The following is a 25241-nucleotide window of genomic DNA, read 5'->3' on the forward strand; positions in this document are numbered from 1 at the left end:
TATATATATACATATATATTATATATATACATATACATTATATATATATACATATATATTATATATATATACATATATATTATATATATACATATATATTATATATATATACATTATATATTATATATATACATATATATTATATATATACATATATATTATATATATACATATATATTATATATATACATATATATTATATATATATACATATATATTATATATATACATATATATTTTATATATACATATATATTATATATATACACATATATATTATATATATACATATATATATTATATATATACATATATATATTATATATATACATATATATATTATATATATACATATATATATTATATATATACATATATATATTATATATATACATATTATATATATATTATATATATACATATTATATAATATATTATATAGATACATATTATATATATTATATAGATACATATTATATATATATATTATATATATACATATTATATATATATTATATAGATACATATTATATATATATATATTATATATATACATATTATATACATATTATATATATATTATATATATACATATTATATACATATTATATATATATTATATATATACATATTATATACATATTATATATATATTATATATATACATATTATATACATATTATATATATATTATATATACATATTATATATATATTATATATACATATTATATATATATTATATATATACATCTTATATATATATTATATACATATTATATACATATTATATATATATTATATATATACATATTATATACATATTATATATATATTATATATACATATTATATATATATTATATATACATATTATATATATATTATATATATACATCTTATATATATATTATATACATATATATATTATATATATATTATATATATTATATATATATTATATTATATATATATTATATATATCATATATATACATATATATACATACATATATACATACATACATAAATATACATACATATATACATATACATATACATATATATTAGCTATATATATTATCTATATATATATATATATATATATATATATATATATATATAAATATATATATATTATTGCACACCCTCTGAAATTTTTTAAAGTGGCGGAGGAGTTAGTTATTACTTTTCTTAGAAATCGGAAATTAGCGGTAAGAAAGTAAATAATCCATTCCACTCTGAATCTTTTCTTTCACACGCTTGCGTGCCCATAGATTTTATTTAGGTCGTGACCTTACAAGTAATGATTAAATTAATGATTAAAAAAATCATTAAAATAATGATTAAAATAATGATTAAAAAAATGATTAAAAAATCATTAAAATAATGATTATAAAAATCATTAAAATAATGATTAAAAAAATCATTAAAATAATAATTAAAAAATCATTAAAAAAATAATGTCCCATCTTTCAGTCATGTATATATTAATACGATAGCGTGTGCGTTCTTTTGTATGTCACGCTAACATCCGGTTCCTTTAATAGTTATGTACTTCTATTTCTTGTAAGAAATAATTTTAGCAAGAATTCTTTCTAATTTTGGTTTCAATTATAGCTGATGGCACTTAAGTCATCTATCTTTATTTATAAATAATTTTACCAAGAATTTCTCATAAGTTTTGGTTTCGATTATAGCTAATGGCACTCCAATAATATATTTTTAAAAAATAATTTTATCAAGTATTCTTCATAAGTCTTAGTTTCGGTTTCGATTTTAGCTGATAGCACCTTAGTAATCTATTTTTTATATAAATAATTATATCAAGAATTCTTCATAAGTTTTGGTTTCGGTTTCGATTATAGCTGAAGAATCTAAAGTTTATATATATATATATATATATATATATATATATATATATATATATATATATATATATATATATATATTCATAAGTTTGGGATTCGGTTTCAATTCAAACTGATGAACCCAAGTCATATGGATATATATTTTTATTTTTGAAATTGTAACTCTATGATATATAAAAATCGATTGAGCATTAACTCTATAATATGTACGAAATCTGCAAGAATTAAAATATCATATTTAAGTGTATTTTACGACCTGACTACGCTGGGCATCCCTGCTAGCTCGGATAAATACTTTTGCAGGTTTAACAAAAGAGCTACAATAATATCAGAGCGTCTAAATTTATGCTGCACATCTATAGAATGCCAACATATATCAATATATTAGATATGAATCAGTCCCCTTTGGAATTTTCACAGGTCTTGCTAGCTTTTTCTTAAATAGAATTTTATATTTGGATATCAAAGAAAAGTAAAAATGTATTAACAGTTAAGTTATGCACTATTTAGTTGAGCCCTCAACTTGCGGGCTTCGGGGAATGTAAAGCCACCCTTTAATTACCATTGCTCCCAGGTCCACTCTGACCCAGAGTGGTAGTACCTGTTAGGGCCCCAACTATGGGTTGAATAGAAACCGACTTGAAAACAAATATATTCTATTAGAAAAATTTTTCTTCAAAATCCTTGGATTCGGCATTAAATAACGCGAAAAGGGTTGATATGCCGTAAAACGAAAACAATCATGTATTTGAAATGGCAGAAGATCTGTGTTACAAGTGCTCAATGTTCAACAAGGTATATTTTTATGTTTTTTCATCGAAATAACTACATCTGTTTCATGTGATCAACTGAGCTAATGAAATTTGAAATAGACACATAGTACAAACAGAAAATGGAATGTCAATGTTGAAGACGATAACCCCGAAAAAAAAAAAAAACTAAAAAAAAAACATAAATAACCAAGCAATTCAATCCATAAAAAAAGGGGATTTAAATATATTTTCCTTTTTTGTTTTTTCCAGATGTGTAGAAGCATGTCCAAAAAATGTGTTGTGCATCCATCTGTTTTATTTTTTCTTAAGTCTGTCCTGCTTAATTTTAAAATAATATTTTTATTCATCTCATATGGTTAAGTTTGGTATGTTTGAACTAACTTTTCTGCTTGTCACGCACAAGTTTGAAATAGAATTTTTATTTGTATGCCATGTGTAAATTTTTATTTGTTATGAATTTGAAATAGTATTTTTATTCATATGTCACACATAAGTTTAAAATAGTATTTTTATTTGTCTGTCATGCATAAGTTTGAAATAATATTTTATTTGTCTGTCATGCATAAGTTTGAAATAGCATTTTATTTGTCTGTCATGCATAAGTTTAAAATAATATTTTTATTTGTCACGCAGAAGTTTAAAATAGTATTTTTATTTGTCTGTAACGCATAAGTTTAAAATAGTATTTTAATTTGTCTGTCATGCATAAGTTTCAAATAGTATTTTATTTGTCTGTCACGCATAAGTTTAAAATAGTATTTTTATTTGTCTGTCACGCATAAGTTAAAAATAATATTTTTATTTGTCACGCATAAATTTAAAATAGTATTTTAATTTGTCTGTCACGCATAAGTTAAAAATAATATTTTTATTTGTCACGTATAAGTTTAAAATAGTATTTTTATTTATCTGTCACGCATAAGTTTAAAATAGTATTTTAATTTGTCTGTCATGCATAAGTTTAAAATAATATTTTTATTTGTCTGACATGCATAAGTGTAAAATAATATTTTTATTTGTCTGTCACACATAAGTTTAAAATAGTATTTTTATTTGTCTGTCACACATAAGTTTAAAATAGTATTTTTTTTGTCTGTCACACATAAGTTTAAAATAATATTTTTTATTTGTCTGTCACGCATAAGTTTAAAATAGTATTTTCATTTGTCTGTCACATTTAAGTTTAAAATAGTATTTTTATTTGTCTATCACGCATAAGTTTCAAATAGTATTTTTATTTGTCTATCACGCATAAGTTTCAAATAGTATTTTTATTTGTCTATCACGCATAAGTTTAAAATAATATTTTTTATTTGTCTGTCACATGTAAGTTTAAAACAGTATTTTTATTTGTCTGTCACACATAAGTTTAAAATAGTATTTTTATTTGTCTGTCACGCATAAGTGTAAAATAGTATTTTATTTGTCTGTCACGCATAAGTTTAAAATAGTATTTTTATTTGTCTGTCACGCATAAGTGTAGAATAATATTTTTATTTGTCTTTAACGCATAAGTTTAAAATAGTATTTTTATTTGTCTGTCGTGCATAAGTTTAAAATAATATTTTTTATTTGTCTGTCACGCATAAGTTTAAAATAGTATTTTCATTTGTCTGTCACATTTAAGTTTAAAATAGTATTTTTATTTGTCTATCACGCATAAGTTTCAAATAGTATTTTTATTTGTCTATCACGCATAAGTTTCAAATAGTATTTTTATTTGTCTATCACGCATAAGTTTAAAATAATATTTTTTATTTGTCTATCATGCATAAGTTTAAAATAATATTTTTTATTTGTCTATCATGCATAAGTTTAAAATAATATTTTTTATTTGTCTGTCACGCATAAGTTTCAAATTACGTTTTTATTTGTCTGTCACGCATAAGTTTAAAATTACGTTTTTATTTGTCTGTCACGCATAAGTTTCAAATAGTATTTTTATTTGTCTATCACGCATAAGTTTAAAATAATATTTTTTATTTGTCTATCACGCATAAGTTTCAAATTACATTTTTATTTGTCTGTCGCACAGATAGAATGAACACAACTTTAAAAATACCCATTCCTGTTTTTTACACGCACTGAAAGTTTGCAGTGACAGAAGAAAGAGAGACCTTGGACAGAGAGGGAAAGAGACCCTGAGAAGAGAAACAGAGAGGGAGAGAGAGGAAAAGAGCCTAAAAAGCCGAATGACCCCAAAGGTAGAAATATGAAAACCTTTAAACACTTACAAGAAAAATTAAAGAAGCGCAGTCCATTTTCCACAGAAAAAAAAAAAAGAAAAACAGGAAAAAATAGAAACACGGATAACGATTAGTTTGCATGTATCAGTGAGCCCTGGGGACAAAGGTTGGGAATGTGCAATTCATATTTCAAATTAGAGCGACCCACACACAAACCAAAAACACATATCTAACAAATACAATAAACGCCTCTAATCAATGCTCACCCCATCTTTATTCTATGGATGTTGAAGCCTAGCATGTAATCCCCCCGTGTGAGTAACTGCAGTTGGAGGAGAAAAACAGGCCTAGAATTATTATTTGTACTCACGAGGAGTTTTCTCACAGGTCGTCATCATAGATTGCTCACTGCTAGCAACCGGTGGTGTTCCCTGGAGTCCAGGTGACAACAAGTCTCACCAGATTTCCAGAACTCTACACCTCTTTTGATAACCTTTGAAAATGAATTTGCATTATCACAACAGCCGCTAGCAATTGATTTCTCGCTGGCAATAACCATTGTCCATCACTGGGATTTGGTTGACAACAAGCCATCCCAAGATCTTCGCACTCATTCAGTGGAAGTCTGGTTAGTGCTTTCTCTCCTTAGTCTTTCTATCCTCCTATTATATGTATTATTTTGTATCATTCTAGCATATTATTAATAATAATATTAATATTAATATCATTATTATTTACATTATTATTAATAATATTATCAATAATTTTATTAATAATATTTTATTATTATTAATATATTATTATCAATTTTATTATTCTTATTAATATCATTATTATTAATATTATCATTAATATTATCATTATTAATATTATTATTATTAATAATATTATTATTATTGATATTATTATTAATAATATTATTATTATTGATATTATCTATATATTAATAAGATAGAGTGTGTTTTATTTATTTATTTTGTGTATCAGTTATTACAACTTTTCAGAAAGTTTTATAAAAATCCAAGGCATCAATTTTTTTTTAAATAAGCACGAAAGTGTCAATTTTAGCCATTTTAACCTGAAAGGCAGCTCTAGGGGGGCAACCGGAGTTTTCCAGGAAAATCTGTTCTGTTGCTTTTTTTACTCATATCATGATTAATGTTTGTGCAAAAATTTCAAAACATTCCGAGGTGTAGCTATTGAGAAAAGTGCGGACAGACGAACGGACAAGGGTGAATTTACAGGTCAAGCCTCGTTTTGTCGGGAACCAAAAATCTTTTATGATTCGAATTCGAAAGAATTTAATTCTAATGAACAATTATGTTTATTAAACATCAAATTTAACAAATTTTCATTACTAATGATTATTATATTGTCCAATTTCTACTGTACACTCTTTAACTCTTATCCTTGAGTGGCCTCTTGGCCTTGATAATGAGTTGATACCTATGAAAAAAAAAAAAAAAAAAAAGAAAATGTCCAATGTGAACAAGTTCTAATTGAATCGTCCCCCTAAGTAATCCAAGTTGCAAAATTCCCACTGTTTACTATGCTAAAATCACAATGACTAATGTATACCTATTAACCCTTATCCTCGAGTGGCCTCTGGGCCTTGATAAGTGGTGACACCCTTGTAAAAAAAAAAAAAATAAAAAATAAAAAAAATAAAATCTTGCACTTGTGTGGTCTTAAAAAACTCTTTAAATTTAAATTATTAATGATAATATTATTATAATCATTATTATTATTATTATTATTATTATTATTATAATATTCAGCTTAATATCCGTTTCACATGCTTTGCATGTGTTGGAAGCCTTTAAGAATTTAATTTTAATGAACAAATATATCTATTAGTATTACTTTTTATATTCAACTTAACGTCTGTTTCACATGCCGGCATGTGTTGGAAGGTTTTTAGAAACTGTTTTTTTAGAAATCTGTTGCCAAGGCCGCTGGAAAAATGGTGGGATCTTTCTATCGATCCGGTAAATATCTCACTGCTGATGCTATTCTCTATCTATATAAGAGCCAGGTACGTCCAAAGATGGAATACTGTTGCCACATCTGGGCAGGAGCTGCTAGAAAGGACTTGTCCTGCCTTGATAGAGTTCAAAATAGACTTCGTAGCCTCGTAGGAGATGTCCTTTTCTCCTCGCTGCAACCTCTATCTCACAGAAGAGATGTTGGGAGTTTGTCTCTGATGTATCGTTATTTTCATGGAAAGTGTTCGATTGAGCTTCAATCTATGGTTCCCCCTCGCCAAACTTTCACAAGAAACACTCGTCTAGCTGTAAACACTATCAATAATTCCCCCCACTCTTTATCTGTGCCTAAACCTAAACGTAGATTCCATGAACAAAGCTTCTTTCTTAGAACTGCACGCCTGTGGAATTGTCTTCCGTTTTCCTGCTTTCCGGCTGACTACAATATGGTTGTCTTCAAGTCTAAAGTAAATAAGTTCTTGATGAGCCGTTCCATATAAGTTATCAAATTTTCATTACTAATGATTACTATATTGTCCAATTTCTACTGTACACTCTTTAACCCTTATCCTTGAGTGGCCTCTGGGCCTTGATAATGTGGTGATGCCTATGTAAAAAAAAAAAAAAAAAACTGACTCTGGCCAGGTCTTTATTTATCCCTCCCATATTTTCCTAAGCCTTTCCTTACCAACTGATTCTCTGTTACTTCAACCTGTACAAACTAAAAAAAAAAAAAAAAAAACAACAACTTCTATCTGTTCTTTCAACATGACCACACCATCAAAGTCTCCTGTGTCTATACACATCTCCCTACACTCTCCAGATTTAATCTTCCTCTGAAGTGACCAGATCTAAACTTGTCATTAACACTCAAATCACACATTCATTGTATCATTCTCATATCATTTCTCTCCATGCAACGCATGTCCTCAACCCTCACCAGTCAGGTTTCATTTTCATACATCACCACACTGCGTAGACATGCCTAATAGACTATTCTCCAGTTGTAACACTATGCTGGCTGGTAATGGCAGAAGTTCCCTGAACTCCATCCACTCTTACATCTTGCAGTCACAGTAACACCTGCTCGTCCCTCTGTTCCAATGACATTGCCAAGGCAGCAAAACTTTGACAACATCTAATATCTTTGCCATCCGGATATTCTTTGTCCGCATCTGAGTTCTCATCCAACCCAATTGTCTTAAATGTCTTGCACGCAAATTGGTTATCATCTCTCGGCTTAGTAATTTCACTGCACTTGCAGATGCAACCAAATATTAAATTGTATTTTATTTCCTTTTCCACAAATTTAATAGGGAAAATTTCCTCTTGGAGGAAGATTTCCAAAACTACAAACACTGATCATCACTTTTTGTCTTGGTAACATTCACTCTCAGACCTTAGCAGCCCTCCAAGTATTTAACTAAATTAGGTATTTACTTGCTTGAAAGAGAAGTTCAAAAATGCAATAAATCCAATTTCTTTAAATCAAAAAATTAAACAGTAAAAAAAAAACATATAGTTCTTGGATCTTATTAGATTGGTGCAAAAATAATGTTCTTCTATATATATATATAAAAGCGAAAATGTATGTATGTATGTATGTATATTTGTGTGTGTGTATATGTGTATTGGGGTGGAGAGGGCTCCCGTAAGCCGTGGTGAAGGCAACCTTTCTAGGAGAAGCAAATCTCTGATTTAAAAAACCATAAAGCGGAAGACCAGTACCCGCATTAAGCTGGTCTGCAATTTAATTTGTTGCTGGCTATCTTGCTCTTGCTTGTTGCTGGATCTCAACATTTTGAACCGAGAGAGAGACTTAGCTGTTGTACAAAGCTAAGACTCTGTAACATCATCTTTGTATAGATACTCTCTCAGGCATTTGGGCTCATGAATTTTAAATGTCTGAGGGAGTGGCACTCGTCTGACAAGAGAGGTTGCAATCATCATGTATGTTTGGATGTCTGCTAAAAACTTTCGACAGACGCAACGAAAATTCACAAACTCGGTATCACATCGAAGCTCCATCCTTTGCTCGAAAACTATCGAAAAATTGGCCCAAAATGTTAACTTTTTCACCCCGAAATCGACAATTTTCGACAGGGGGGGGGTCAACAAAAACGGTCCTCTCGTGACAATGACTGATTCTACGCATGCGTCAGATGACGCCGTGACCTGATTTACTTTAAATAGTTGAAAAACCGAACAAATTTCATGTATGTCGCGTTAGTTCAGTTGGTTAAGGCCTTGGTTCATTATCTAAACGTTTTGGGTTCGAATCGTGGTGTGAGATGTTTTTGTTTTTTTTTCGATTTTTTAAATTTAAATATTGAACCAGTGTTTCGTTTTTCTGCTTTTTTTTTTTTTTTTTTTTTTTTTTTTTACTTCGCTTATTATTAGTGACACCCAAAAACACCTGGGTACCCACCGATTTTTTAAATTTTAATATTGAAACAGGCTTATTGAAGCCATTTTTCACGTGTTCGTTTTTCTGTTTTCATCGTTCGTTTGCTTTACGTTAGTTTTTTTTGTGTTTTTTTCCCCGCTTAAATGTTAACGTTGTTTTCTTTTTTCATTTCGCTTATAACAAACAAACCTACGTCGTCGTAGTCGTAACGCTCGACGACTTCCAGCCGCGCACCTGTCAATTTCGTTCTTAAATAAATTCAAACATCTTTCACTAACTCATTCTGGCTGGCCGATTTTATTTTCAAACTTTGCCTCAGGGCTTCGGGTTCGACCCCGCCTCCCGGTTCTTTTTTATTTAACACCACACACACCTACAAACACCCGGGCAACGCCGGGTACCACCGCTAGTTATATATAAAGTTGAACATCAAAAGACAACATTATTTTTGCACCAACTTAATAAATTCAACGATAAAAGCTTATTTTAAGTGAAGTTGATTTCCTTTTCCACAAATTTAATAGGGAATATTTCCTCTTTGAGGAAGATTTCCAATACTGCAAGCACTGATTATCACTTTTTGTCTCGGTAACATTCACTCTCAGACCTTTACTTTCCACAGCAATCCTTAAAGTCTTTAACTTAACAAGTCAGCCATTGTTTCTCGGGTAAATACGAAATCATTAGCATACAGCATGTCTTCCGGACAATCCACACAAAACTCCTTGGAAAATATTTTTAAGACACAAATACATATAAGAAATTTCCTCTTTGGAGAAGATTTCCAACGTTACAAGTGTGGCACCATATCTTAGTGCATCCAGTGAGCACGTGTATTTCTGTCTCTCTGTAAATGAGGAGGGGGGGGGTCATCCCCTCTCCCTCAACACTAGTTATGGTAGGTTAGTTAGTTTTAATGAAGTAATGGTTAAAATCAATTGTAGGATATGTAAATTGCATGTTAACATTGTAATATATATATTGTATGCATTTTATAAAATAAATAGTTAATAATATTTCATATATATTACGATTGTGTCGTGTTGTGTGTATTTTTGTGTCTGCCATAAATGTCTTAAGTCGAATGAGGCGGCCCTGAAGACGAAGGAAGAAGATTCCAGCCAGAATGTCACCAGAGTGATCTTGAGAGAATGAAGGAGCCACACAGCCACATCCAACATCTCAGGTATGATTTTCCTCTTGATACTCAGACCCTAACCACTGGCCCATCTCCACATCATCATGGGACCGTTTCTAAGACATTTAGTGATCAGCTGATCGTGTTATACAAGCACTGATCATCACTTTTGTTTCGGTAACATTCACTCTCAGACCTGTATTTTTCTTAGCGGCCATCCAAGTATTTAACTAAATCAGGTATTTAATTGTTTAATAGATTAAATTCAAAAATGCAATAAATCCAATTTCTTTAAATCGAGAAATTAAACAGTAAAAAAAAAAAAAAAAGGATGAACTTCTTGAATCTTATTAGGTTGGTGCAAAAATAATGTTCTTAATATATAAAATTGAACGCCAAAAAACAACATTATTTTTGCACCAACCCAATAAGATTCAACGATAAAAGCTTAATTCAAGTGAGGTTGATTTCCTTTTCCACAAATTTAATAGGGAAAATTTCCTCTTTGAGGAAAATTTCCAACACTACAAACACTGATTATCATTTTTTGTCTCGGTAACATTCACTCTCAGACCTTTACTTTCTGTAGCATTCCTCAATGTCTTTAACCTAACAAGTAAGTCTTTAACTTAGTTAGCTATTTAGTTGTTTCACAGACAAATGCTAAAATACAGCTTCTCTTCCAGTCGACGTTTCTAAGACAGGTCTTTCCAACATTAAAAGCACTAATCATCACTTTGATCTCTGTAAAATTCACTCTTAGACCGTTATTCTTTTTAGCATTTCTCAAAGTCTTTAACTTACAACCTCTCTCAACCTACCAATAATTCCACTTCTTATTGATTCCACTAAAACTTAAACTGCACCCACCTCGTTTTTTCAGTAACTAAGCAGGAGAAATTTCCGCTTTTTAGAAACTGTCTAAATAAAGAAGTAGTCATCCACCTCAACAGAAACAACCTTCTTAGTGACACACAATATGGTTTCCGCTCTGCAAGATCTACAGCAGATGTGCTAACGGTTATATCACATAGAATTAGTGAATCTCTTGACAAAGGTTTCCTTTCCAGGGCAATTGCTCTTGACATATCGAAGGCCTTCGATAAGGTATGGCATAAGGGCCTACTTCATAAGATTTCCAGCTATGATATAACTGGAAATGTTTTCTCAATCATTAAATCATTTCTCTCTGATAGGTTCATAAGAGTAGTGGTTGATGTGCAGAAATCAGAGGCCCACAGTATTAATGCTGAAATCCCTCAGGGGTCCATCCTGGGCCCAACTCTCTTCCTGATCTACATCAATGATCTCCCAAAATACTTAGATCATTCGTTGACATCTATGCTGATGACACGACCATCTATGGCAACACATCAAAGGCCGTAAATGACAAAGTTCTCTCTAAGTCTCTCTCCTCTGATCTTGAGCGCGTGGTACAATGGGGGAAGAGGTGGCTGGTCACTTTTAATGCATCCAAAACCAAGCTTCTATCTTTACATCATCAACACTCTGATCCTCATCTGGCATCAATTGAAATGGATGGCTCTCGTCTTGGGGAGACTCCATGTTTTGACAGGCTTCTGGGTTTGACCTTTACTCCTGATCTGAAATGGAACACGTACATCAAATCTGTTGCCAGGGATGCTGGGAAAATGGTGGGATCCTTCTACCACTCCAGAAGATATCTCACTACTAATGCAATTCTCTATCTGTATAAAAGCCAAGTACGTCCAAGGATGGAGTACTGCTGCCACATCTGGGCAGGAGCTGCTAAAAACAGCCTAGCCTGCATTGACAGAGTACAAAATAGATTTCGTGGCTTAGTGGGGGATGCCCTTTTCTCTTCCTTGCAACCTCTCTCCCACAGAAGAAACGTTGCGAGCCTGTCTTTGTTTTATCGTTATTTCCATGGCAGGTGCTCGTCTGAGCTCCAATCCCTCGTCCCCCCCCCCTTGCCAATCTTTCACGAGAAACACCTGTCTGGCTGAAACTACTGTCAATAATTTTCCCCACTCTTTATCTGTGCCTAAATCCAAATGTAGATTCCATGAGCAAAGCTTCTTTCTTAGAACTGCATGCCAGTGGAACTCTCTGCCGCTTGTCTGTTTCCATTTGACTACAACTTGGACATCTTCAAGTCCAACATAAACAAACTCCTGACAAACCGCCCCCTTAAGTAAGACACTCTATCAAAACCCCCAATACTAATGATTACTACAATACTATCTCATTGATTACTGCACACGCAATAACCCTTATCCCTGAGTGGCCTTCGGGCCTTGATAAGTGGTGACCCTCATCTAAAAAAACCCCAAAAAAACCAAAAAAAACAAACTGTCTAACACTACAAGCTCTATATTATTTTAATTGGAATTCATTATTGAGATGAGTATTTTTTATTAATTTTATTTATTGCGGACTATTATCCTCATTTTTTTCTTAGTTGTTTCACGACGTTTCGGTCAACTATTTCTCTGACCTTCGTCAGGTGGTAATCGCAACGGGATAGGAACTACGGAAGGCAATAATTGCAGTGGATGCAGTCAGGAGATTAAGAGTTCCTATCCTATTGCGGTTACCACTTGACAAAGGCCAGAGGAATAGTTGGCCGAAACGTCGTGAAGCAAGTAAGAAAAAGATGAGGACAATCGTCCGCAATAAATAAAAATAAATAAAACAATATTCATCTCAATAATGAATTCCAATTAAAATAATATAGACCATTCGGTACAGACCCGACCATGAAAGATCAGATAATAAAGAAAACACAAATTTATAAGACCAAAAATATTCAACCTTGATCGCCCTTCGAAGTCCGTGGCACAGTTGATAGAGACGTTGACTCTCTACGCTTCCAAGTGAAAATTGTCTGAAGATAGCGGTTTCAATTCTACTCAAAGCCGGCCAGAGGCTTACTTGGCTAAAACATGGTGAGACGACAACAACAACGACAACTATGGAAGGCAGTAATTGCTGAGGATGCAATCAGGAGATTCGGAGTTCCTATCCTGTCGCGGTTACCTCATGAGGATTGGTTGGTTGGTCGTTTTTGTTTTACGGCATATCAACCCTTTTCGGGTTATTTAATGCTGAATCCAAAGATTTTGAAGAAAAATTTTTTTAATAGAATATATTTGTTGTTTTCACGTCGGTTTCTATTTAACCCATAGTTGGGATCCTAACAGGTACTACCACTCCGGGTCAGAGTGGACCTGGGAGCAATGGTAATTAAAGGGTGGCTCCACACTCCCCAAAGCCCACAAGCTGGGGTCTCACCACTGGATATATTTTAAGGTCATATCCAGGACCCCCATTGAGGGACTTTTACCCTCTGCAGGGGGGCAGTCGGTGTATTCTAATGCCCCACTGACAGGGCCACCTCATGAGGAAGGCCAGAGGAATAATTGGCCGAAAAGTCGTGAAAACAACAACTAAAAAGATGAGGATAATATTCCGCGATAAATAAAAATAAAAAATAAAAATTTAATACAATCATTTCTGATCATCATTTTTATCTTGGTAACATTTAATCTTGAACCTTTATTTTCGTATCATTCTTGCAAGTCTTTAAATAAACAAATCTTCCGTGATTTCACAGGTAAGTACAATTTAATCAGTATACAGCATCTCTTCTGGTCAATCCACACCAAACTCTTTGGAAATGTTTCTAAGATACAAATGAAAAGCAACGGACTTAAAAAGAAAACTGATGTATTCCTATCTTGTGAAAAGTTTTTGACTCCTGATGGGGGGGGGGGTATGAGACCAATGATTTCGACGATAGTTTTTATAACCACAAGTCATGGAGAGTAACCAATGAAAAGCTTCTAAAGTTACTATAAAAATTGTCGAATTTTTTATTCAATCAGTTCGCCGCCATCTTTGTTACTGGCAATTACACTCAGGATCTGAACAACACTGTTTAACATAATGTCTCAACACTTAACAGGTTATGCGCCCAGCCATCGTCTTTTCTCTGATGGTTTGGAATCTAAATTCGAATTGTGGCAGGTAAAATTTCTGGGATATTTAAGGATTCAAAAACTACACAAAGTCATACAATCTCCAACAGAGAATCCAAACGACCCGAATTTCTCGAAAAGAATGCGGCTGTTTTTGCAGAACTGATTCAATGCTTAGACGATAGAAGTCTGTCTCTAATTATAAGAGACACATTGGATGATGGGAGGAAAGCATTGAACATATTAAGAGAACATCATTTATCAAAAGGGAAACCGAAAATTATATCGCTATATACAGAACTAACGTCTCTGAAATGTAACGAGGATGAAACTATTACTGACTATGTTATAAGGGCAGAAACAACTACCAATGCCTTAAAACTCTTAGGTGAAATAATAAGCGATAGCTTATTGATATCAATGACCCTCAAGGGACTTCCAGCCGATTTTAAACCATTTACATATTTTAATAGTAAACCTGTCACTAAATGTGCTGTTAATTTTAACACGATTTTTAACATTTCTATGCCTTTGTTTGAACAACTTCATACAATATCGCAAAACCAATGTAAATGTCTCTTCTTATAAAAAGGAGGTAGCAGAAAGAAGAAAAGGACATCGCCCATTAGTTTTTAAAGCTGGTTTTGTACCCTGTTCAGGTAAGAAATGTTGAATTCTCAATAGTTGTCAGTCTGGTAAGAGTTATCTCCCTTGCACCATATTTTCTAAGAGATCAGATATTTTTCTTAATCTACCAGTAATTCCGTTTTTTATAAATTCCACCAAAACTTAAATTACACCAGCCTCCTTTTTCAGTAACTAAACAGAAGAAATTTCTTCAGTCGGTTTTGTACCCTGTTCAGGTAAGAAATGTTGAATTCTCAATAGTTGTCAGTCTGGTAAGAGTTATCTCCCTTGCACAATATTTTCTAAGAGATCGGATACCACTCTCAATCTACCGGTAATTCCGCTTTTTTATAGATTCCACCAAAACTTCAATTACACCCGATTCCCTTTTCAATAACCAAGCAGGAGAAATTTCCTCTTTTTAGAAATTGTCTAACACTACAAGAGCTGATCATCATCTTTATTTTGGTAACATTTAATCTCGAACTTTTATTTTCATGTCATTCTTACAAGTCTTTAAATTAACAAAACTTCCATTATTTCAGAGGCACATACAAAATAATCAGTATACAGCATCTCTTCTGAACAATCCACACCAAACTATTTGGAAAATTTTCCTAAAACGCAAATAAAAAGTAACAGACTCTCTATAGAATCCTGGCATACTCCTAATTAAATAGTAAAGCTGTCAGTAAATGTGCTGTTAATTTTAACACAACTTTGAACATTTCTATACATTTTCTTGAACAACTTCACACAATATTGTAAGACCACTGTTAAAAACCGAATTTGTGTAGATTCAGATGTTTAAAAAAAACAAAAAAAAACACTATAACTTGTAAAAAAGGAAAATATCAAACACTAGAAAGTAGAGAAACGGGGGATGCTTTCCAAGTACGATAAACGTTTAAATTGCACCAGACTCTCTTTCCATAAACTCAGCAGAGATGCTTTCCAACACAACACGCACTGATCGTCACTTTGGTCTTTGGTAACATTTTTTAAAAAATTTTTTTTTAAATTTTTTTTTTTTTATTACATTTTCACCCCAAACAAGGCACATTGCCACTTTGGTGTAGGGGGCTACTATCAGGGGAAACATCTACTGGGGTACTATGTAGGGATTAGGGCAGCGAGATGTTGGTTCACGTTGCACTTGAACTTATGCATGTCAGTACAGTTGGGGAAGCAGTGACCTGGAATGGAATTCCAAAGTCTAGCAGTTCTGGGGAAGAAACTACTGGAGTAGAAAGATCTTTTACATCTAGGGATCTCTACAGTGTGGGGGTGGGATTTACTCTCAAACCTTTATTTTCCATTGCAATCCTTAACATTTTTAATTTAACACAACATTCTTGCAAGTCTTTAACGTAACAAATAATCCATGATTTCAGAGGCAAGTACAAATTAATCAGTATACAGCGTCTCTTCTGACAAATCCACACAAAACTCCTTTGAAAATTTATCTAAGATACAAATGGAAAAGCAACAGACTTAAAAAGGATTTTCATGCATTGCTATTTTAATAGTAAAGCTCTCACTAAATATATATATTATTCCTTAATTGGAATTCATTTTTGAGATGAGCATTATATATATTAATTTATTTTTATTTCGGACTATTAGTCTCATCTGCCGAAGGCCAGAGGAATTAGTTGGCCGAAACGTTGTGAATAAACAATCCAATAAAAGATGAAAAACAAAAAAAAAAAAAAAAAAAAAGATGAGACTAATAGTCCAAAATAAAAATAAATTAATATATATAATGCTCATCTCAAAAATGAATTCCAATTAAGGAATAATATATATATACTAATCGGTACGGACCCGACTATGGAAGATCAGATAATAAATAAACGTGGATTTATAAGATCAAAGAATCCAACCTTGACCGCCCTTCGGGGCCCGTGGCGCAGTTGATAGAGACGTCGAATCTCTACGGTTCCAGATGAACATTGTCTGAAGATAGCGGTTTCAATCCCACCCAAAGCTGGTCAGAGGCTTACTTGGCCAAAATGTGGTGAGACGACAACAACTACGGATGGCAGTGATTGCTGAGAATGCAGTTAGGAGATTCGAAATTCCTATACGTCGCGTCGCGGTTACCACCTGACAAAGGCCAGAGGAATTCGCGTTGTGAATAAACAATCCAATAAAAGATGAAAAACAACAACTAAAAAAAAAAAGAAAAAAGATGAGACTAATAGTCCGAAATAAAAATAAATTAATACTCTCACTAAATGTGCTGTTAATTTTAGCACGATTTTTAACATTTCTATACATTTGCAATGTCTCTTCTAATAAAAAAGAGGTAGCAAAAAGAAGAAAGGGGCATCGCCCATTAGTTTTCAAAGTTGGTTTTGCACCCTGTTTAGGTAGGAAGTGTTGAATTATCAATACTTGCCAGTCTGATAAGAGTTATCTCCCTTGCACCATATTTTCTAAGAGATCGGATACCGCTCTCAATCTACTACGCTTTTTATAGATTCCACCAAAACTTAAACTGCACCTGATTCCCTTTCCAATAACCAAGCAGCAGAAATTTCCTCTTTTTAGAAACTAACACTACAAGAGCTGAACATCATCTTTATCTTGGTAACATTTAATCTCAAACTTTTAGTTTCATGTTATTCTTACAAGTCTTTAAATTAAGAAATCTTCCATTATTTCAGAGGCAAGCACAAATTAATCAGTATACAGCATCTCTTCTGAAAAATCCACACAAAACTCCTTTGAAAATTTGTCTAAGATACAAACGAAAGAAAACGGATTCAGAAAGAACCAGGATGCATTCCTATTTTAGTAGTACGTATTTACAATGTCTCCCCACGGGATAGAGTTAGACGTCAGGGTTGTTTTTTTAAACGTGGAGAAAAGGTTTGGGAAGAGGAGTTAAAAATAAAAAATATGCAAAATACTGTTAAAAACTCACCGAATATATGTCAACCTATGTCACGGTAACATATATTGAGCGAGTTTTTAACCGTATTATGTCTAGTTTTTTTTTTTATTTATTTATAACTCTTTTTCCCAAACTTATTGTGTCAAAGAAATTCGGGCACCATTTTTAATTTTCCAATACATCGGTAAACACTGTATGTTTTTCGAGCTGAATAAACATGCTACAATCAATAAAAACACTAAAAAAAATATCCAGTTAGGTAGAAAAGTAATTTATCTTCCCTTTGATAACATTTATTTGTTATATATTTGTTTTTTGACAACTTTTTCGAATCTATGTGTACAGTAACACAAAACCCAAAATCTCTTCTGGACAATCCAAACAAAACTTGTAAAATAAAAAGCAACAATCACAGAAAGTAATAGTAAAAGTGTCAGTAAATGTACTGTTAATTTTAACACAATTTCAAGCTTATATTTGCTTGAACAACTTTCACAAAAAACACTCGTCTATCTGAAACCACTATCAATAATTTTCCTCACTCTTTATCTGTGACTAAACCTAAACTTAGATTCCATGAACAAAGTTTCTTTCTTAGAACTGCACGCCTGTGGCGCTCTGTTCCATTTTGCCTGCTTTCCAGCTGACTACAATTTGGTCGTCTTCAAGTCCAATGTAAACAACTTCTTGATGAGCCGTTCCCCTTAAATAATCCAATTTACCAAATTTCCACTACTAACGATTACTATAGTGTCCCATTGACTACTGTACACTCATTGACCCTTATCCTCCAGTGGCCTATAGGCCCTGATAAGTTGTGACTCCTTTGTAAAAAAAAAAAGAAGATAAATATAGCATCAGTGATACTTTGCTTAGGCATAAAAATCAACCTGCATAACCCTTATCCCTGAGTGGCTTCCGGGCCTTGATAAGTGGTGTGGTGATCACTGTAGAAAAAAAAAAAAAAAAAATTTCATCTATGATTATCTGACTTTATCTTTGCAACAATTCATTATTGTGACTAAATTCCCAGTCTTTCGGAGCCAATTCTAACACTCAATTCAAGTCCAGGATCATCACATCTACCACACTCTTATCGCTGACTTTCATAGATATTTCAGTTAACACCATTTAAATAAACAGCATACGACGACACCTCTTTCGGACGTCTTCAAAATATCTTTCAAGGAATTTCTATTTCGGCCACAAGAGTTATTTCCCTTAATTTTTAATTTCTACATAAACATTTTGCACAGAAAATAAAAACTAAATTATGACAGACTCACAATGCTGTTGGTGATTTCATTATTTGATAATATACACTTGTGATATAATGGTTGACGTGCAATCATTAAGTGCTAGGAAGTAGGAGAACAAATAAAATTTTTCTCAGACAAATGGAAATGAACAGACTCAGAAAGAATTCTGATGTATTCCTATTTTGATAGTAAACCTGTCAGTAAATGTGCTGTTAATTCTAACACAATTTTAAGTATTTCTTTACATTTTCTTGAACAACTTCTATAGATATTTCAGCTAACACCACTTAAATCAACAGCATACGACGGCACCTCCTTCGGACGTCTTCAAAATGTCTTTTGTTTTGACAAGGAAGTTCTCTTTAGGGTACAAGAGTTATTTCCCTTTATTTTTGATTTCTACATAGACATTTTGCACGGAAAATATAAACTAAATTATGGACATAGAGAGGACCTACCTCAGAAACGGGCGAGAATCTGTCTCGCCAGCAGGCTGAAAGACAGAAAAAGAAAAAAAAAAGGGGGCCCAAGATGGCGGCTGTTGTCTTCTAAAGCCTCCGGTCACGCATAGATCTCGAGCAGTGTGGTATATGCAAATTGAGTGTGCTCAAAGCATTATAAAAGGCGAGTCGCTCGGAGGAGTGGGAGAAGCATTTTAAGACATGTGAATAGACAACGTCGACGTGTATCTCGTGCTGTGAACAACGAACTCTCCTCGACTCAACTTGTGACTAGCGAACCTTTGCTTGACGTTTTAGCTAAAAAGTTAAGTTTTGTTACTTCGCGTTAGACAAAGACTTACAATACAGTTACAAGAGTTATTTCACTTCATTTTTTATTTAAAAAAAATATAAACTAAATTATGGCAGACTTAAAAGATATAAACTAAATTATGGCAGACTTAAAAGATATAAACTAAATTATGGCAGACTTAAAAGATATAAACTAAATTATGGCAGACTTAAAAGATATAAACTAAATTATGGCAGACTTAAAAAAATATTAACTAAATTATGGCAGACTTAAAAAAATATTAACTAAATTATGGCAGACTTAAAAAAATATTAACTAAATTATGGCAGACTTAAAAAAATATAAACTAAATTATGGCAGACTTAAAAAAATATAAACTAAATTATGGCAGACTTAAAAAAATATAAACTAAATTATGGCAGACTTAAAAAAATATAAACTAAATTATGGCAGACTTAAAAAAATATTAACTAAATTATGGCAGACTTAAAAAAATATAAACTAAATTATGGCAGACTTAAAAAAAATATAAACTAAATTATGGCAGACTTAAAAAAATATAAACTAAATTATGGCAGACTTAAAAAAAATATAAACTAAATTATGGCAGACTTAAAAAAATATTAACTAAATTATGGCAGATTTAAAAAATATTAACTAAATTATGGCAGACTTAAAAAAATATTAACAAAATTATGGCAGACTTAAAAAAATATTAACTAAATTATGGCAGACTTAAAAAAATATTAACTAAATTATGGCAGACTTAAAAAAATATTAACTAAATTATGGCAGACTTAAAAAAATATTAACTAAATTATGGCAGACTTAAAAAAATATTAACTAAATTATGGCAGACTTAAAAAAATATTAACTAAATTATGGCAGACTTAAAAAAATATTAACTAAATTATGGCAGACTTAAAAAAATATTAACTAAATTATGGCAGACTTAAAAAAATATAAACTAAATTATGGCAGACTTAAAAAAATATAAACTAAATTATGGCAGACTTAAAAAAATATAAACTAAATTATGGCAGACTTAAAAAAATATAAACTAAATTATGGCAGACTTAAAAAAATATTAACTAAATTATGGCAGACTTAAAAAAATATAAACTAAATTATGGCAGACTTAAAAAAAATATAAACTAAATTATGGCAGACTTAAAAAAATATAAACTAAATTATGGCAGACTTAAAAAAAATATAAACTAAATTATGGCAGACTTAAAAAAATATTAACTAAATTATGGCAGATTTAAAAAATATTAACTAAATTATGGCAGACTTAAAAAAATATTAACAAAATTATGGCAGACTTAAAAAAATATTAACTAAATTATGGCAGACTTAAAAAAATATTAACTAAATTATGGCAGACTTAAAAAAATATTAACTAAATTATGGCAGACTTAAAAAAATATTAACTAAATTATGGCAGACTTAAAAAAATATTAACTAAATTATGGCAGACTTAAAAAAATATTAACTAAATTATGGCAGACTTAAAAAAATATTAACTAAATTATGGCAGACTTAAAAAAATATTAACTAAATTATGGCAGACTTAAAAAAATATTAACTAAATTATGGCAGACTTAAAAAAATATTAACTAAATTATGGCAGACTTAAAAAAATATTAACTAAATTATGGCAGACTTAAAAAAATATTAACTAAATTATGGCAGACTTAAAAAATATAAACTAAATTATGGCAGACTTAAAAAAATATTAACTAAATTATGGCAGACTTAAAAAAATATTAACTAAATTATGGCAGACTTAAAAAAATATTAACTAAATTATGGCAGACTTAAAAAAATATTAACTAAATTATGGCAGACTTAAAAAAATATTAACTAAATTATGGCAGACTTAAAAAAATATTAACTAAATTATGGCAGACTTAAAAAAATATTAACTAAATTATGGCAGACTTAAAAAAATATTAACTAAATTATGGCAGATTTAAAAAAATATTAACTAAATTATGGCAGACTTAATATTTTTTTAAGTCTGCCATAATTTAGTTAATATTTTTTTAACTAAATTATGGCAGACTTAAAAAAATATTAGCTAAATTATGGCAGACTTAAAAAATATAAACTAAATTATGGCAGACTTAAAAAATATAAACTAAATTATGGCAGACTTAAAAAAATATTAACTAAATTATGGCAGATTTAAAAAAATATTAACTAAATTATGGCAGATTTAAAAAAATATTAACTAAATTATGGCAGACTTAAAAAATATAAACTAAATTATGGCAGACTTAAAAAATATAAACTAAATTATGGCAGACTTAAAAAAATATTAACTAAATTATGGCAGACTTAAAAAAATATTAACTAAATTATGGCAGACTTAAAAAAATATTAACTAAATTATGGCAGACTTAAAAAAATATAAACTAAATTATGGCAGACTTAAAAAAATATAAACTAAATTATGGCAGACTTAAAAAAATATAAACTAAATTATGGCAGACTTAAAAAAATATTAACTAAATTATGGCAGACTTAAAAAAATATTAACTAAATTATGGCAGACTTAAAAAAATATAAACTAAATTATGGCAGACTTAAAAAAATATTAACTAAATTATGGCAGACTTAAAAAAATATTAACTAAATTATGGCAGACTTAAAAAAATATTAACTAAATTATGGCAGACTTAAAAAAATATTAACTAAATTATGGCAGACTTAAAAAAATATTAACTAAATTATGGCAGACTTAAAAAAATATTAACTAAATTATGGCAGACTTAAAAAAATATAAACTAAATTATGGCAGACTTAAAAAAATATAAACTAAATTATGGCAGACTTAAAAAAATATTAACTAAATTATGGCAGACTTAAAAAAATATTAACTAAATTATGGCAGACTTAAAAGATATAAACTAAATTATGGCAGACTTAAAAAAATATTAACTACATTATGGCAGACTTAAAAAATATAAACTAAATTATGGCAGACTTAAAAAAATATTAACTAAATTATGGCAGACTTAAAAAAATATTAACAAAATTATGGCAGACTTAAAAAAATATTAACTAAATTATGGCAGACTTAAAAAAATATTAACTAAATTATGGCAGACTTAAAAAAATATTAACTAAATTATGGCAGACTTAAAAAATATAAACTAAATTATGGCAGACTTAAAAAAATATTAACTAAATTATGGCAGACTTAAAAAAATATTAACTAAATTATGGCAGACTTAAAAAAATATTAACTAAATTATGGCAGACTTAAAAAAATATTAACTAAATTATGGCAGACTTAAAAAAATATTAACTAAATTATGGCAGACTTAAAAAAATATAAACTAAATTATGGCAGCCTTAAAAAAATATTAACTAAATTATGGCAGACTTAAAAAAATATAAACTAAATTATGGCAGCCTTAAAAAAATATTAACTAAATTATGGCAGACTTAAAAAAATATTAACTAAATTATGGCAGACTTACAAAATATAAACTAAATTATGGCAGACTTACAAAGCTGTTTCGATAATTTCTTTATACTATATTTCACTTGTGATATAATGGTAAGAGGCTTGCCTTTTTTCTGTTGTTCTTGGCCTTCGGGACAAGATCAAAGTGTAGTATCTGTTCCGGCAGATACTGCACTTAAGATAATTTGTACCAGTCAATGGAGGGGAAACCCTCTATACTGGGACAATTATTATTTTTGGTAACCAGAGTGACCCCTTTTAGGGGAGCTGGGTTTTACCTCACATTAAAAACGGCCTTGTGCCTAATTTGCTCAGTGGGGGAGCAAATAAACACCATCTGTTCCGGCAGATGCTGCACTTAAGATAATTTGTCCCAGTCAGTGGAGTGGAAACCCTCTATATTGGGACAATTATTATTTTTGGTAACCAGAGTGCCCCCTTTTTGCCTACTTTTAGGGGAGCTGGTTTTTACCTCACATTAAAAACGGCCTTGTGCCTAATTTGCTCAGTGGGGGAGCAAATAAACACCATCTGTTCCGGCAGATACTGCAAGCAAAGACCATATGTGGGGGCGACCCCACGTATAAGACCTTGGTCAATGTAGGGGCAACCCTTCATACCAACTGTCACTATCCAACTTCCCTACTCCCCGGGGAGTTGGTCCCCATTTCCCCTTCACTCCCCACATTAAAAATCGGCCTTGTGCTTAATTTGCTCAGTGGGGGAGCAAATAAATACCTCAAAGTGTAGTATCTGTTCCGGCAGATACTGCAAGCAAAGACCATATGTGGGGGGAAACCCCACATATAAGACCTTGGTCAATGTAGGGGCAACCCTTCATACCAATTGTCACTATCCAGCTCCCCTACTCCTCGGGGAGTTGGTCCCCATTTCCCCTTCACTCCTCACAGTAAAAATCGGCCTTGTGCCTAATTTGTTCGGTGGGGGAGCAAATAAATACCTTGCCTTTTTTCTGTTGTTCTTGTCCTTCGTGCCAGGATCACAGTGTAGTATGTGTTCTGCAGATGCTGCACTTAAGATAATTTGTACCAGTCAATGGAGGGGAAACCCTCTATACTGGGACAATTATTATTTTTGGTAACCAAAGTGCCCCCTTTTTGCCTACTTTTAGAGGAGCTGGTTTTTACCCCACATTAAAAACGGCCTTGTGCCTAATTTGCTTTGGTGGGGAAGCAAATAAATACAATAATGGTCGACCTGCAGCCGTTAACACCATTTAAATCAACAGCATACGACGACACTTCTTTCGGACGTCTTCAAAATATCTTTCAAGGAATTTCTATTTCGGGTACAAGAGTTATTTCCCTTCATTTTTAATTTCTACATAAACATTTGTGATATAATGGTCGACCTGCAGCCGTTAAGTGCTAGGAAGTAGGGAAACAAATAAAGTAGGAAATAGATTTATCAAAAGACAATGGACAGAAATTTGTTCATAACAAAAAGAGATAAGGGTAGATTTAAATTATGTGATACTTGAACAAAACCTATCAACCTACCAGTAATTAATTACTCCGTACTTGTTGCTTATAACTATTACAAAAAAAAAAAGTAATAAAAAAAAAATGGTTACAAAGCAAAAGTGGGTAAAACCGCACTTTAGTGGCTTCAAAATAATGCAATAAAAAAATTGTTTCCAGGCGATAAATATTGCTTTATCTTATTGATTCTGTTAAATATTAGTAAATGGGAAACCATTTTGTGTTAAAATCTATTTAGTAATCCGCTTGTAATTTAAAAAAAAACACTTGAGATGTGTATGCCGAAATAATCAGTAACTTCCATTTGTATGAAAATTTAATTGCTTTTTTTTTAACCGATTATTTCAGCATATGTACTGCACTACCATGTAAATCTTTCTCGCTCTCTGTCTCTCTCTATA

General features: G+C 31.1%; 1 protein-coding gene across 2 annotated transcripts in view; it reads right to left on the bottom strand.

Moving 5' to 3' along the window:
• LOC145268682 (vacuolar protein sorting-associated protein 52 homolog) overlaps positions 1–25241 on the bottom strand; it is an 85507-nt gene that overhangs the window by 22007 nt on the left and 38259 nt on the right. The window lies entirely within an intron of this gene.

Source organism: Euprymna scolopes, chromosome 44, assembly GCF_053919585.1.
Source record: "Euprymna scolopes isolate OS-2025 chromosome 44, ASM5391958v1, whole genome shotgun sequence".
In the NCBI taxonomy this organism is placed as follows: Eukaryota; Metazoa; Mollusca; class Cephalopoda; order Sepiida; family Sepiolidae; genus Euprymna; species Euprymna scolopes.